Source organism: Anser brachyrhynchus (assembly GCF_964034855.1).
Source record: "Anser brachyrhynchus genome assembly, chromosome: 3".
Taxonomy (NCBI): domain Eukaryota; kingdom Metazoa; phylum Chordata; class Aves; order Anseriformes; family Anatidae; genus Anser; species Anser brachyrhynchus.
Window position 1 is genome coordinate 52,055,354 of NC_137696.1, and position 16,100 is coordinate 52,071,453.

General features: G+C 38.9%; 1 long non-coding RNA gene across 1 annotated transcript in view; it reads left to right on the top strand.

The window, feature by feature from the left end:
- LOC308191883 overlaps nucleotides 1-16,100 on the top strand; it is a 352,338-nt gene that overhangs the window by 310,440 nt on the left and 25,798 nt on the right. The window contains exons 10-12 of the long non-coding RNA XR_013948336.1: nucleotides 6,753-6,888; nucleotides 8,125-8,212; nucleotides 10,908-10,982. This is a non-coding gene — a long non-coding RNA (uncharacterized lncRNA). The remainder of the gene's footprint in view (nucleotides 1-6,752; nucleotides 6,889-8,124; nucleotides 8,213-10,907; nucleotides 10,983-16,100) is intronic.

Here is a 16,100-nt window from a genome sequence, read left to right on the forward strand (position 1 = left end):
GTGTCCTCTATAACTCTAGTGGAAGCTGCTGTATAAAAGCCAAGACAAAATACATAAGCTAAATCTTTAATCACAGACTACAATACAATGATGAGAGTGTCTAAATTTAGAATAAAAATCCGATCTCACACTGGTATCTTCTGTTTCAGGAAGCAGAACTGCTAAAAACGTAGTTTAATGTAGTGTTTTGGTACCAGCTGATTTGCTGTGATGTATCAAAACTAACTAGAAGCTGATTAAAATACAGACCTTCAGTTAGATTTAGCAACTCAAGGACAGTGAACATGCACTCTATGTACAGAATTGCTCAAGATTGGTGAGGGTATTCTCACCAGATACATGAGGTTTGTGCGCTCCATTTCTGTTAACATTGTAATTGCTCGAAATGTACACAGAAATGGTAAAATGTAATAACATTTGAAAATTGTCCAGGAGAATTCTTACTGATGTTGTTCTCTCAGAACCTCTGTAGGGAGAAGAGGAGTACATGGATAAAATGCTCTGAAATTGCTTTGTCTTTAATTTTAGATTTTACACAGTGGTGGGACATGCTACCAGGATAAAAGATAAAACACTTTATGTCTAACAGTACAGTAATGATGTCATTACTGAAGTTATTTTTAAAAGGGAAATTAAAACTTCATGAGAAATAATTTTCAACATGGTATCTATAAGACTCCTTTTAAAAATCTATATACAGTTCTTTAAGATGCAAAAGCTTGATACAGAGAATGTAGTTTATCCTTCAGTTACCCAAGAAAGATTAAGAAGTGAACAAACTCAATCTTTTGAAGATGCTGGAAAATTGTTTTCAGCATTTTTCTGTCTTCCAGGAGGAAATAAAGGGGCAAAAAGTCAGTCCTTAGATCTTATGGTTAAGATTAGAAACTTTTTACTGGTTTGATTTTCTCATTACACTTATAGACTTGAGAGTGGAATTCTCCTAGCACTATTTCTGTGCCTTTAAAACCATTTGCTGTGAGCAGCAGAATTTGATGAAACCTTTCTTCCTGTAATTTCAGTGATGAAACTTGAAGAGGTGACAAAAGGAATGAGTTGTGCAGGTCATGGTTCAACCTGAGTGTTTCTGGTTACTAACTTTTTCCCAGAAGTTTAAGCTGTCTCTTAAATTTAGAACATTTTTCCAAAGTCTGAAATTCTCAAAAATCATCAGCTTTCCATAACCTCCTGCTATTTAGCAACCTCATTAACTGCAGAAGCCCTGAAATGGCCAGCCAGTCAAAATGCAATAGGACAAACAAGGTCAGAAGCTGAAAGCATCGGGAAAGTTGACACCAGCCAGTGCCTACTGCTGTTCCATACCAAGTCAGTACTGCCTGTGGCCTCATTCATTATCACGTACAAAAATCCTAAGTCCATTGCTTTTGGTAAGGTTTTTAGATTTGATTGGGATCCCTGTAAATGATATCCAAATCTGCCTAATGTGAGTAATATGTGATTAAATCTGGTAATTTGCTCTTAATTGGGCAGATGAAAAAGATGGCATTAAGACAAGGCAAAGTTTCTCACAAAAGGTTATTAAGAAAATTGAGGATTAGAGAGTGAGAAATGGGTGATAACAACTTAGCAGGGAGGCAGAAAACTCATATCAGGAATAAATGATTACTCTTTTAAAATGGTACAAGATCAGAGGAATGATACCTTTCTTAGGATTCTTTCTTAGGACTAGTCCCTATTCCTGGGGAGTGCATCTAATATCATGCATGAGATTTAGATCTTTTTCATCCAGATTTTGTTATAGAGATCTGGCACATTAGTATTCCCTTGATCAGACAGCCGTTTCAAAGTAAACAGGTAGTTTTCTGTGTAAATGGTTCCAATCCAGCAAAGCAAATGAGTATGGGTGAAATTGCAAACGTGAAAAGTTTCAGACAAATGTATTAAAATCGTTTCCACAGCCAGGAGCACACATCAGTGTCTTCTCAGATCTATACCAAGAAAAGTGATGTTTTATAGGATCATGTAAAAATATTGCGTAGGTAAAATGCAGCTACATCTAATCTTACTACTTTTCTGGCACTGGCCACCTTTTTAATAATGATGAACAAATGCTAAAGGGAACATTGTATTTATCTGTCTTTACTAGCCAGATCACTTATCCTTAGGGTACTCAACCTCCCAACCTGGAAGTCTGGGATAGGGAGCAGAAGAAACCCCCCATGTTTCAGGTGGAAACAGTTAGAGACTTGCTGCTCCACCTGGGCTGTCACAAGTCCATGGGGCCAGATGGGGTCCACCCGAGGGTGCTGAGGGAGCTGGTAGATGTGATTGCTGCGCTGCTCTCCATCATCTATCAGTGGTCATGTTCATCCAGAGAGGTCCCAGATGACTGGAGACTTGCTAACATGACGCCCATCTATAAGAAGCGTTGTAAGGAGGACCTTTGGAACGACATGCCTGTCAGCCTGACCTCGGTGCCAGGAAAGGTGATGGAACAGTTCATCTTGAATGCATTCACACAGCATGTGCGGGACAATGGGGGGATCAGGCCCAGTCATCATGGGTTCATGAAAAGCAAGTCCTGACTAACCAAACTCATCTCCTTCTATGACTGGGTGACCCACCTGGAGGATGAGGGAAAGGCTGTTGATGTAGTCTACCTAGACTTCAGCAGAGACTTTGACACAGTCTCCCGCAGTATTCTCCTGGAGAAGCTGGCAACCCATGGCTCAGACAGATACGCTCTTTGCTGGGTTCAAAACTGTCTGGATGGCCCGGCGTAGAGAGTAGTGTGAACGGAGTGAAATCCAGCTGGCTACCAGTCATGAGTGGTGTTCCCCAGGCGTTGGTGTTGAGGCCTCTCCTCTCAGATAACTAACAACAGGACAAGAGGGAATGGCCTCAAGTTGCGCCAGGGGAGTTTTAGGTTGGAAATTAGTAGACATTTCTTCTCAGAAAGATTAGTGAGGCATTGGAACGGGTTGCCCAAGGAGGTGGTGGCGTCACCATCCCTGGGGTGCTTAAGGAAAGGTTGGACCTGGTGCTTAGGGACATAATTTGGTGAGTGATATTGATGGTAGAGGGATGGTTGGACCAGATGATCATGGAGGTCTTTTCCAACCTTGATTCTATGATTCTGTATTTATATAGTTGGTTGCAGTAACTCTAAGATGAAATAATATCTCAGATGCCCTTCCCTTCCTTGTTTCCAATGTTATATTCAGCCTAATTATTGTCACAAAAAAGTTGGAAGTCCAGCTATATCATGTAATTGCACTTGACTTTGTTTTCCATTACAATGTCATGTTGCATAGAAGCAGCATAATTGACACATTCTGTGATGCCATAATACTTCGCAATATACTTACACTGTACACGTTCAAGATTTTATTTTTTTTCAGAGAATAAAGTTACTCAGCTTTGTTAAATATATGCTTACACTTTATTAGAATTTTTAACTAACGCAGTGTACTTTGCAAAGATCTCTCAAGTTCCTTTAATTTTCACTATAATCTGTCCTAATTATTTAATTGCATATTTTCAGCTTCAGTTATTAGTAATGATTTTTTTTTTCCGTTTTTGTTTTTAAGCTGGCAAGGACATGGAAAATATTGGAAAATATCTTTACCTTTCTCTACTCCAGGTCTTCTTTTAGACCATATCCTATATCCTCTATGGTCTAATAGTAGGTACTACAGCACGGCAGCTGACTATTTGGCATTACTAGCAACAAAAATTTGGAGACAACACATACAGATTGGCTCCTTTACATACAAATTGCCTCATGTGGCATGAGAACAGAATTAAGTCTTTGTATGTTCATGTTATTGTACATTAGTAATCAGCTGGATGCGAGACAAAAATGACTCCTAAAGCATTTAGTACTTTTTTATGATTGAGATTTTTTTCACTATGTATGTTCCTGAGTATTAAAAAATGAAGAACAGATAACATTCCGATGACAGGTTTTTCTTAGGAAGGTGGTATTTATATCAGTATGAAGCTATCGTTGCTTGATTAACTTCGATGGAATTATGTTGCACCTCTGCTACCCTAATGAGCAGAATTTGGTCCCTGGTGTCTGTGTGAATTAATAAATATTTCTAGTGTAAAACACACTGAGAATGCACCAGTAGCGAACACAAAGAGAATATGGTTGCTTCTGATGCAGGAAAGGCTTTATTTTTATCTACATTGTTCCATAATCCACCATTACTTTGAATGAAGTCCTTGTGACCTTTGGACCTCACAGAAGCTTAATTCCTAACAGCCTGCTGCTTTATATGAAATGTTGGAAAATCTTCTCCAGAAGGGAAGGCACAATTCAGCCTTTCCCCATGGAATCTCCTTTTGATCCAAATACAAACAAATAAGGATCTCAACAATCTATCTGAAAGGAGAGAGCAGTTGGTACTCTAGCTAATGTCTGTTGTTTTTTTTCACTTACAACAGGTAAAAATATGTTGACAAGAGTAATTTATTAGTATTCTTGCCATATGTGTTTTTCAGTCTTGAGAAATAATTAAACTGTCCAAAATTCTAATTCAATATTATTGATATCAGACTGTTTAACACTGTATTTCTTCTGCTTCAAGAGTAGTGCGTTATAACTGTTTCTCCGTCCAAACTCTTCCCTTTTCCTCTGTGTTCTGCAGGATGCCACAATGCCCCCATTGCTTGTGATGAGGCTTTTCATATGTAATATATAAACATATCTATGTAATATATAGATATTTATGTATATATATTACACACGTATAGATAATATATGCTATATTATATATAACACATAATTATGTTTTTCAAGGTCAAACGTGCAATGTATGTACACCATTAACATTCAGCGTAAACTGTGGTGTGATGTGAAAAACAAAGTCCAAAGAACAAAAGAAGCACATGCCTACCCCAAAATCCTGATCTCTTCCTAGAGAACCTATTAACTGCCATATCTATTTTGGGTCTGGAGAGAGTAAAAGGAAAGAGAGAGCTTTTTGGAGGTCTGGAGTTTGAATCGCAGTTTCCACATCTTGCTATCATATATGAACAAAGGCAATTAAACCTCTAAGACTTTTCTTTCCACTGAAAATTTTGCATATAGTATATATATAGTATAGGAAGGTTTTTTTCTAATTGTTTCTATAATTATACTTTACTTAAATATGAAATCTGTTGCCTTCATATAGATTTTTCGTCCTTTAAATAGGCTCAACTTTTAGCCCGTTAGTGTAAAGTTGCACAAACGGTCTTTGCTGCCAGCTTTCATTAGTGGTTTAGTTTAAAGGCAGAATTGTGAGTATGTATCATTTTATGATTTTCAAAGGAAAAAGATCAGTGGAGGTCTTTTGAGAGTTTAGGTCCTTTTTGCTTTTTAATGAAAATCTGTACATTGTTTTTCCTACATAACTGACACCTTTACACATATTTGCATCTAAACTGGTGTTCCATGTGTTGTATTTGAAGTAGATCACAGGACTTTCGGTGCCAGAGACCTTGACTTCTACTGTATTTTGTAAAGCATCATTTATGCTTACAGCATTCCCTAAATAATAAATAAAACACGAAAAAAAAACCTTTGCAAATCCTTCAAACAAATATAAAGCATATGAGATTTCAGTCCTATCAATATGACAGCACCTCCTGCAGAGGTGTGACTGCAATAAATTATTATTGTGAATAAATAGGGATCTTAGTGTGTCAAAACAGGCCTTCAAAAAACACTTAGAGTGGTATTTTGACAAACTATGGCCTCTAAGCCTTTGGTTGTCATCACTGCAGAAGATGAATGCTGTAAAACTAATGAAATTATAAAAGCCTTGTTAAGCAAGGCAGCACAACAATGTCTATCGTTTGAATGCAGTGGGCCATGAGTTGAAAGACAGATGATGGTTCCTGCTCTGTTTTTTTAAGAGTTACTGAGCGCATAGTCTGAGATGCTCCTCACTTGTTCTCTTGGGCTGGACCTGTGGTGGACCGCCCCAGGTTGTGCAGAGATGCCGTGGCAGGGTGAGGGACTGGTTAAGTTGCCTTAAGCTCCAGCTTAGCACCATTTCTCCAAAGCAAGATTGATATTGTAGATTACACCAGGGCACAAGAAGCAGCTATTTGTTGTGAACAGCAGCACTTTGAGGTGCTGACCAAGATCAAGGGTCTGTTGTGTTCCACATTGCACAGCAAGAGGTGGCTGCTTAGCTCACGTGAACCTGGGCAAGCAAAAAGCAGCAAGTGGGAGGAAAACCAGAGTCAAGGAGAAGGGAAGTGCTGTCTAAAGATCTCACAGCAAGTCATTGATAGATGTAGACGCACATTTCACACCAGCAGAAGCTGTTTTCCTGCTCTACTGTACCTGTGAATAATTGACCAGCTGAGTAAGATGTCTTTAAACAATTGCCAGCTTAGTCAGATCTTCAGCACACAAGTGGTCAAATGAACTCCAGCTGTGTGAGCTGAATATTGCATCTTATGCTGTGCAGAATTTCTGTATCTGTAGTGTATAATAGGTGCTGGTTGTTTTGTGTTTTTTTTTTTTTTCTTTAGACTAACAGGATGAGAGAAGATAACTGTAGCAGCTGGTTATACAGAAATAATCAGTGCCTAAAGCTATTATAGCTTTAATTTCTACTAGGAAGCAGACTAATACTGTATTTTTTATTATTATTAAACAGTTAAAAAAAAAAAAAAAAGTGTGTGTTTTTGAATTAGTTAGTTTTGCCAAAAAGAAATCACCGTTACTTCTGCTTGCTTTGCTGGGGGAAAAATAATTACAAGAGAGGATGGCTTTCCCCTTCAAACAGATCTTACTCCCAGCCAGCCTCTTGCCTCAAGATTTCCTGGGTGCAGGCAGGTGATCAGCACAACATGACTCACAACAGCAGAAGACTTGGAGTCAGCAGCATCCTTCAAGAAGATTGGTGGGGGAAAAAATGAAAGGTAACAGGAGTGATATGTGTGGCGAGATTTCCATGTGGTTCTTCTACTTCCTCACATCTACTGCTGCTCTGCTGATGACACAACTCGCAAGTTATTAAAAATTTAATGTTATTCAGAACCATCTTTCCCTACACAATCCAAGCACTTTTCATTTCTCACACCTGTCCTCAAAAGCACTTTCATTCCTCAAGAACAGCAGGGAAATAAAATATATCTACAATGTATATTATGTTTAATATATGTCGACTGATCTTTACTATGTGTACATAAATGTCACAACAGATCAATTGCTGAGTATTTTTTGTCTCTCTAAGGTACTTAGAGATTTTTTTCTGTTTCCAAAAAAAATTGTGTATGCTGTATGAACACAGAAGCTATGGGAATCTGCCATTTGAAAAAGGGAATGTGCACTGAGAATGTGAAAAATGCCTGCAGTCACACTATGCTGTCAGGACTACAGCAGCAGCTTCTTTCTTCTTCTGCTTACCCTGGGGAACAGTCTGGGAGCAGAGATGTTCGTGCAAGCATTTTGCACCACAGTTTGTGACTTGGCCATGTCTTTGGGTGAAGAATACCTTGCTGTGCAGGAGCCCTGAGATCACTCGCAACTCAAGCAAGGTGAAAGGAAAAATTGTGCAGATCCAATGTAAACAACACAGTTCTAGAAGAAAGGGTAGAGGAACAATGTGTAAGTTGCCTCACCCAAGATTCAGTCAGAAGGGTCTGTCCCCACCATCCAGCCAACCCACTGTGGCTTTTCGTGGTGTACATACACCTCATTAGGGATCCTGGACTTGTTTGCATTTAACACCTTGGGTTGCATGCTGTAGAGGGAACCCCTTGGGGCATGTTAGTTTTTATAGTCCATCTTCTTTCTAAAGTCTTCCAGGAGGTACATATAGATTTAATCTTCCTGTCCACAATTTCTCCCTTGGCTGAACTAAACATCATTTCATTTCCTGAGAGGTGCCAGTTCTCTCTGTTAGCGTAAGTGCTAGTACTTGCCCCGTGAATTAACAACTCTCTGCTTTAAAAAGATAAAGGTCTCCGTTTCACACACGTGCACAACCTTGTGAGCCTGAGACCTGCTTAGTGGTCACCGAGGTTGATCTAATTGAAACTGTCATCGCTCCTTGCTCTCCCTGGCCCTGTAGTCCTTCTGACTTCATTGTGAATGGGTGGTTGCAGTTCAGGGAAAGGATCAGCTAGAAAAATCATCTTCTCTTTGTTTTGCAGGACTGTTTTTTTTGGCTGGCTTGGCTCACGGTGCTATTGAAGCAAGAAGATGAAGCAGCGTCCTGTGAAACAGCAGAGGTGGGAGCAGGTCTGTGATGACTTACCTTGCAGTGGAGCCTTTCGAGTTGTCATTTTTCACTAGCAAGTGTATCCTCCACTGAATCTTAGATTTTATGTCAGCGTGTACGTGAACAAATATTTTTCATCTAAGCTGCCAAATGGGATAGATGCATGTAGTGCATTATTAGCTCTTAACTTCTGCCACATACAACAGTAACCAGCCACTTTGAGTTGACAGTAGGATTGCAGTATTGACTCCCTCCTCCCAGTATTTTTCTCCATAGCACTCAGTGGGAGTTATCAAATTTGGAGTTACCCTTTTTCTAGAGCAAAGATGACCGTGAATCACAAGGCAGAGAGTCTTCAGTTACACTTTGTTAATCAAGTGCTTATGGGTAGTTTTGTATCGATATATTTTTTCCTTTAGAAAGTTCAGTTTCTGCAAGCTAAAGAGAAAGAATCACGCCTTCCAAAAATTTGTTGGCTTTTTGTTTGTTTTGTTGGTTGGGTTTGATTATTTGTTTTCTATCAGGAAAAATGAAATAATTTAGTTTTGGTCATTTTGTATGATGAACAGCAATATTTTGGTTTCTCGAATCAAAGGAAAATAATGAATCAAACCAAAACCTTCACTTTTGAGTCACAGAAAATTTGCCAAGCTCTTGAAATTGCACTTTGGATATTTTATCACTTATGCTTTTCGTCTGCAGTTCAGCTGTGCCACATGCTGGCAGGACATGTGACACCAAAGTAAACGACAGGCTGGCGAAGGGAGGTAACAATGGGGAATAATTTACCCCAAGGATAATTATGGGTAAAGGAAGCACATGAAATTCAATGCTGAGTAGATCTGAAAATAAACATTTGAGTTAGATTGAACAAGCTAAAAGGCTTCTGTACAAAAACACTGGAGTGATTACTTTGTGAATCGTATAGTACAATATTTTGTCATGTTACCTTAGAAACTTCCTGGAACGTCAAAATCATGGAATAGGTAAGCATAAAAGGGACCCTTGGAGGCCTCTTGTCTGAAGCAGGTTTCAAGCTAGAGCTAAGCAGGTAGCTCAGGTTCATACCCGGTTAGGTTTTTAGTATATTTCTCATCAGGATGGGATTCCTGAATCTCTCTGGGTAACCTGTGCCAGTGTTTGACCACTCTCAGAGTATTTTTTTCCTTTTGCTTATGTTTAAGAAGTATTTCTTGTATGTAAGTTTGTGACAGTTGTCTCTTGTTCTCTCACTGGACACCACTGAGAAGATTCTGTCTCTCTCTGTCAGATTCTTTACTTCCATCCTGTCCCCTCACCAGGTATTATACGCAAGTATTGAGATACTGAAACATCCTATGGGAATAATACTCTAGTTTTCATTCAGATTTCTGTAAAATATAAGACTAAGGATAGGAAGGAGGATAGAGGAGGCAGAGGATGAAAGCAGAATTTTCTAGAGATGAAGTAGTTTGCATAAAAGATCTCCTGTCCTGAACTTTTTCTTAGGTTGTGTGACACATATAGCACCACATCGCATCAAAACCCTTTATATTCAGCATCATTTCTATTTCTTCCCTACTGAGACAGACAGATCACTGCAAAAGCCATTAATGTCTTTATTAGGCCCATCTAAATAGCTATGTAAAGGACACTTGGGGCTGCCTTTTAATTTACGACCCAGACAGAGCAGTAAGTTTATGTGGACAAAATTGTCTCTTTCCTTAACTCTAAGAATTAAATATGAGCAGCACAGACGTGCAGAGATCATGCACTACTCTTTCCTTGAATTCAGATGCAAATTGTGGAGCAGTCTTTGGTTTGCTTGGCTTTGAAGTGTAGTTGCATATGGCCTAGAGGGCAAGATTATTTAAATGTTAATAATTTGTCCCAAATGATTAAAGCAGTTAATATCCAGAGTGTAATTTTCTCCCTTTTGCTCTAGTGAATTACATTTGAGTCCTTGTTGGAGAGGAACTGCCTCTTACAATGTATGAGATATGCCTGTACCTAGAACGTGTATGGTTGTAATTGAGGAAGAGTTTAAGTACAGATTGTGTACAGAAGGCACGGAAGGAGAGAAAACTCGTGACCGATGCTCTGATTTTCCCTCAGTGATGTCTACTGGCTGCTCTTCAACATGTGGTCGGTGTGAGACCCTCCTAACTGTTTGCTGGGAGCAATGGGAAAAATACTGAGGCACTTTGATATTGTATTCTCAAACGTTTTCCCCCAAATTAAGGCCTTGTCTTTTACTCTCTACTCTTGAGAGATGTCAAAATGCAAGTGTATCTCTAAGGCTGGCTAGCTATGGGAGAAATGAAATATGCCCATGGATCAGTAACAGATACAAGTTTGTCCTGCAGCACCCCTCTGAGTGCAGTGGCACTGAGGGCTGTGAGGCCCCTGTTTTGGACAGAGAATTAAGAGTAGCACAGCTCTGCTGCTTTTGGCCCCATGCTCCCTGCAGCTACCCGTGCTGTGCCAGGGAAATGGCGGGGCAAATGGGCAGGCAGTGTGTGGATCTGTGCATATTGTACATGTACCTTCCTCATTTGACATCCTCCTCTCCTTGCGCAGCAGAACTGTAGTCATTAACATGCTAATGGATTTTATTTTAACCACGTGAAGCATGCTGAATTTGCTCCTTTTATATATTGTATTTGCTGTTATGTGCCTTTTGTATGAACACTCCTCGCCTTGCTGTATTTAATTGTATTTAATTCTGCCCTTCAGTGTCCTGAGGAAGGAAGCTGAAATGTGAATAGGCCTCTCATCCCATATAATTTGTCTCTTGGCAGGGCTGTGAAGGTAAGTTTGCATTTATGTTAACCCTGTTTTTCTTAGGTGGATTTATATGAGGCTACAGTCATTAGGGATGTCACTTCAGCCTTTAAATGGCAAGACTGTGGTTGTCTTTCACTTCTCAAGAGCAAGGGGAAATAGAGGAAAGGTGTGGAAGAGGTTCCCACACAGAGGTGACTTGGGGATACCTGAGATTAATAAATGTCTTCCAGAAAGTGCTATGCAAGTTGCTATAATTTGTTCCATTAAAATTCCTCTATTTTATGAATGCGTGCTAAGAAACTTGAATGACGGGCAGAACAATTCAGTGGCTCAAGTGAAATTGGCAGCTTTCCATATGCTGTGGTATTTCTAAGCATCTGTATTGGTGAAAGAAATGTGAATAATATTACCGGATATTATGCTAACGTTACAAAGTGCACTCAGTGGTAATTAAGGAATTACGTACATGTAAATGATCTTAAAGCTGGCTTAAAATTAAGCTAAGAAGTCTACAGCAGAATGATGTCATGTTGGATTGGTGCCACTCCTAGGAGATGTTTCCCCACTAACTTCCAGTCTGAAGAATTTCTCCAACACAGTAAAAGGGTTCTTTGTGCTTAAGAAATTACCACATACAAAAATGATCACAAAAAAAGTGATTTTCTTTTCATATGTGATGTATTCTGCCACGGAAAAACAATTGCAGCTGTATTTCTAATAAAAAGCAGGAGTTGACCAGAGTAGAATGTTTGCTATTACCTTTTTAAATCAGCACTTAAATCAGCAAAGAGGAAACAGTTTTAAAATATCAGTTTTAAACTTGTTTTGAAATTTTACTTTTTAGTTACTTTCCTAAAGGAATGCTGGACCTCCCTGATTAGTAACCACAGGAGCATGTTGATTTTCTACATTCAACCTTTATGCTAAATTTGGTACTTTTTTTTGTTCATCAGGTGAACATGTTCTATCTGTATATGCATCCATTTAGTCATTATGTAGTCTGATATAACTTTAGTCAGCTTATGACTAAAAAGTAATTTAGAAAATTGATGAACGATACATTCACTGTTTACCCTATTATGATTATCCTCTTGTTTGTGTCTCTTGTCAAGATGCAGTTGAGTGGAATTTGCAACTCAATTAAAAGCTCAAACCCAACATTATAAAATTGTTTGTTTTAGTTAAATTAAACCACATTAAGCAGCTGGTTACTTAGGGAAAGCATCCTTTTATTCAGTTAGGTTTTACAAATAATTGTTCACTAAATAAAAGAAGTATTGTCTATCACTAACAAATTTTATTAATAGTTTCTGATCATCATGTTTTTCATGATTTTAGAACTAGCAGATCTCATCCTGTTACACCTCATTTATATTTATGGATTGTAAGGGGATAATAAGCTATCCAGTTTTTCAGAAGCCAAAAATTTCTCCATTATGAATAAATTAGTCACTGAATTTAAGTAACTAAACAAACAAATGCGGAAAATATCATTCCTGAAGTTGCAGAAGAGGCTCTAGCTTTTTAACTATTTCGGTACATTCACAGGTTTAGATTTGGGACTTGTCATTTCTAAATTACCTGGCTCAGTGATCTGCCTTCAGCAGTTCACACATATTATGGGGTTATTAATTTTATGTAATATAAAAAATTTACTGAATTACAGTGAGGGCATGGGTATGAGTTGTCGGTATTTAAGTTTTAATTTTATGTAGGTTTACTAGAAAAAGTACATGAAATTTAAATTAGGAATCTTGTTTGAACATAGGCTTCCACTCCAGGATCTATTTTACAGAGGTATGCAAAAAGTCAGAAACAGTTACCCACCAGACACTAGCTGTTGATCCAGATGTTAATCATCCGGTTGTTGATCCAGATGATTACAAACACCTAGGATGCAGGTAGACTATGAGACCTACCTTAAGAAAATAATGATTGCATCGTGCTTCTAAGGTATGTTAGAGTTGCCACTGTATTAATACAGAAAAAAAAATACTATTAAACGATGCTACATCCATGAGAGAGAGAGTGTCGGTTAGGCATGGAGGTGCAGAACTAGCCTGCTGATTCATCCTGACAGTCAGGTCAGGCAGGCTGGCTCATTAACTCAGAAGTATGAAATACTGAGCTTTTCTTTGAGGCAAGAGAGAGAAAAGAAGGGACAGGAGAGATCCTGCAGGCAGAAGCCATAAGAGCAGTCAGTTCAGGAGGGAGCTTGGAGACTAAAGCTTATGTTTATGAATGTATTTCTGCCTGCAGCCTTTTCCTTTACTGGAAATAGGAAGAAAGTTTATAGACAAACTCTGTGGGAGGGACAGGTATGTAGATGGGACTAAGCAGTCATCACAGCTGGAGAGCTCAGCTGCCCCTGGGCCAAAGTGTGTTTTGGTCAGTGTCAGCTTGGCATTCCTGCTGTCCTCTGCCATTCTTGCTGTCCTCTGCTGCTCTGGGCTGGGACTGGCCACCTCCTGGGGCTCAAATATGCTTGCAAGTCTTCCAAAAGTACAGGGGAGCTGAGGGCTGCACACCCACACCCCTTTAGCAATATAACTAGTGGTGATGCTGTCTTCCTGCAGTTGCGTCTTCAGTTGCCCGTGGCAAAGCATCGCTTTATGGGTTATAGTTGCAGATGCTGATAACTAGCCACACAGCATTTACAGGCTGCGTTCTGGCTTTTCCAGAAAAGGTATTTTTAAAGCATGTCAGATACAGTTGTGCAATGGCAACACAGTCGAGGTGTTCCTCCTCTCTCCCTCCAAAAAAGCAGTCTGGTTTCCTGTATGAAATAAGGAGTCATTTTTGAGAAAAGGCCATGAAAAACAGTGTACGGGATTTCCATTTTGAACCAGACAGACACATTGGTTTCGGAAAGCAACGTGGTGTCTTTCAGCAACACATAGATAAGGGGCCAGTACAGATGGGGCTCTCTCCTTCAGGCTGGGAAAGGATAAATCCATTTTGATGAAATGCAGCTCTCTGAAAAACAGAGGCATCTAATGCAGTCTGTGGTGCTTTTATTCAAAAGTACTTTTACAATTCTTTGAAGGAGTTTTTAAGGCCCTAAACTAAACTGCCTCTTAGTTAGGAAATGTTTAGCCACTTTTAACTGAACGCTATGTGTCTGAGACAATAACAGAGAGAGACAGTGAATGCAGCTTGAGAGGATGCCACGCTTTCCTGATTTTAAGCCCTCGACAGTCATTGCTGTGGTATTAAGGAGAACTGGACTTCAAAAATTGCAGCTCTGGGTGCTGCTTCATGAGGCAACTCCATGTACCTAGGGGGTGAAAGGAAGAATGTTCTATCACAGACAAGAAGCTGCACCCCAGAGGTATAGCACAGCAAAGAAGCCGGGGCCACAGTCCTTGTGCTCCTTTGGTTTTTGCAGTCAGGTTTCAATCAATATCGATTGGGGACAGAACAAATGGATGGAAAGAATAAAGCTGCGTATGTCTGACTCATAGATCACACACTTCTCACAGAAATGTACCTTGTTGCTCTAACTCATTTAGGAGGGTATCAACTCCAGAATTGTTTTTAGGAACTTTTTTGTTGCTTCCTGGAAACAAAAATAGGATAAGAGAGATTTTGAAGTGTGTGCTGAGAGTTAAGAGCATTTCAGACCACAGAAGGCTGTTCCCCACTGTAGACTTACATTGATATCCATAGACGCAGTACAAAAAAGGGATGAAACTATTGACTGTTTTTTTTCCAGACTTCAGCTCTCACCTCAGTCCTACAGCTTTGGAGCTGTCTGGCAGGATTAACAAGGCCCAAGGTATTGATGGATTGCATCTGACACACTGCAAAAGAGATTACTTGTAGTCCTTTTTCACAGTAGTGATCCTACGAGATACTGCCTGGTCCATGGAAGTAACGGGACACCTGATTTCCAAGAAAGATAAATCTTCTTTTAATTCACTGGATCACGAAAAACTCAGAACCAATCACTGTACCAACGTGGTGGTAATCAGTGTTACAATGTTGGTGAGCTGGGGTGCAGGAGCTAGAATTGAGTTGTAAAACCATTCTGGCATTTTATTCAGTACGTGATCCGGGGGGGGGGGAGGAAATCAAGCCTAACAGGAAAATAACAGAGGTAAGAGAGACCTGAAGAAAAAACAATAATAATAATAATAAAACAATCGAACAAACAAACAAACAAAAAAACCCACAACTTTAAGGAACTGGGTTAGAACTCCAGGATACTGGCTTTTCAGGTAAGTCTTGGTCAACAGAACTTAACTGTGTCCTTTTATCTGATGATTCAATGAGACTAGCTGAATTCATCCAGGGGATTTACAAGCTGGTACATTTTGTTGGACAAGCCCTGTATTCTTATGTGATTTAGAAAACAACATGATTTTCATTCAAATTGACGCACAGCCACATATTGCATACTATATTATTCATTCTATTTTGCATGGAAAATGATTGTTTCAAAATTCTGAAGTAACTGTTAAATCATCCAGATATTTTTGTTAAATTTACTGGACCTTTTTCATTATTTTGTCTGAGCCAGAGAAATTATTTTTAAATGTTGTTCTTCTTTTACATCTCTTGTTTTGATTTTAATGTGCTATAAAATGTCAAATTTAGTATAACCCAGAGATTATTCATTACACATTTATGAGATAAAATAAATGCACAATAGCAAATGATGATTTATGAAAAACTATTAAAATAAATTAGTTTTGGCATAGGTCAAATGAATACTAGTATCACAAACTATTCTCAAACCCAGTCATGCAAATTCAGCTTTTTATTTAATAAATGCATCTCAGAAGCCTCACAGGGACTCTGGAGACCTTTCCAATAGGGCATTGCATAGACTAAGCATGTGTTAGATCAAATATACATACCAAACTGAAGAAGAATAAATGATGCTGGATATACCACTGCCCATGTGGATAGAAAAGCAAATGAAAGGCTTTACAGGAGAAGAGCCTACTCAGGAGGAGCTTTTCTGACCTTGCTTGACTGATGGGAGTATTTTGGGTGTAGGTACTGCAAAAACTATAAGCAGAATGAACAAAATGCAGGGTAAAGTAGTTAAATAAATAATGAGAGACATTAAAATGCTTGAAAAAATGGGATGAATTTGAAAAAAAAGCACATATTTCAGTGTAACAACTGGTCTCC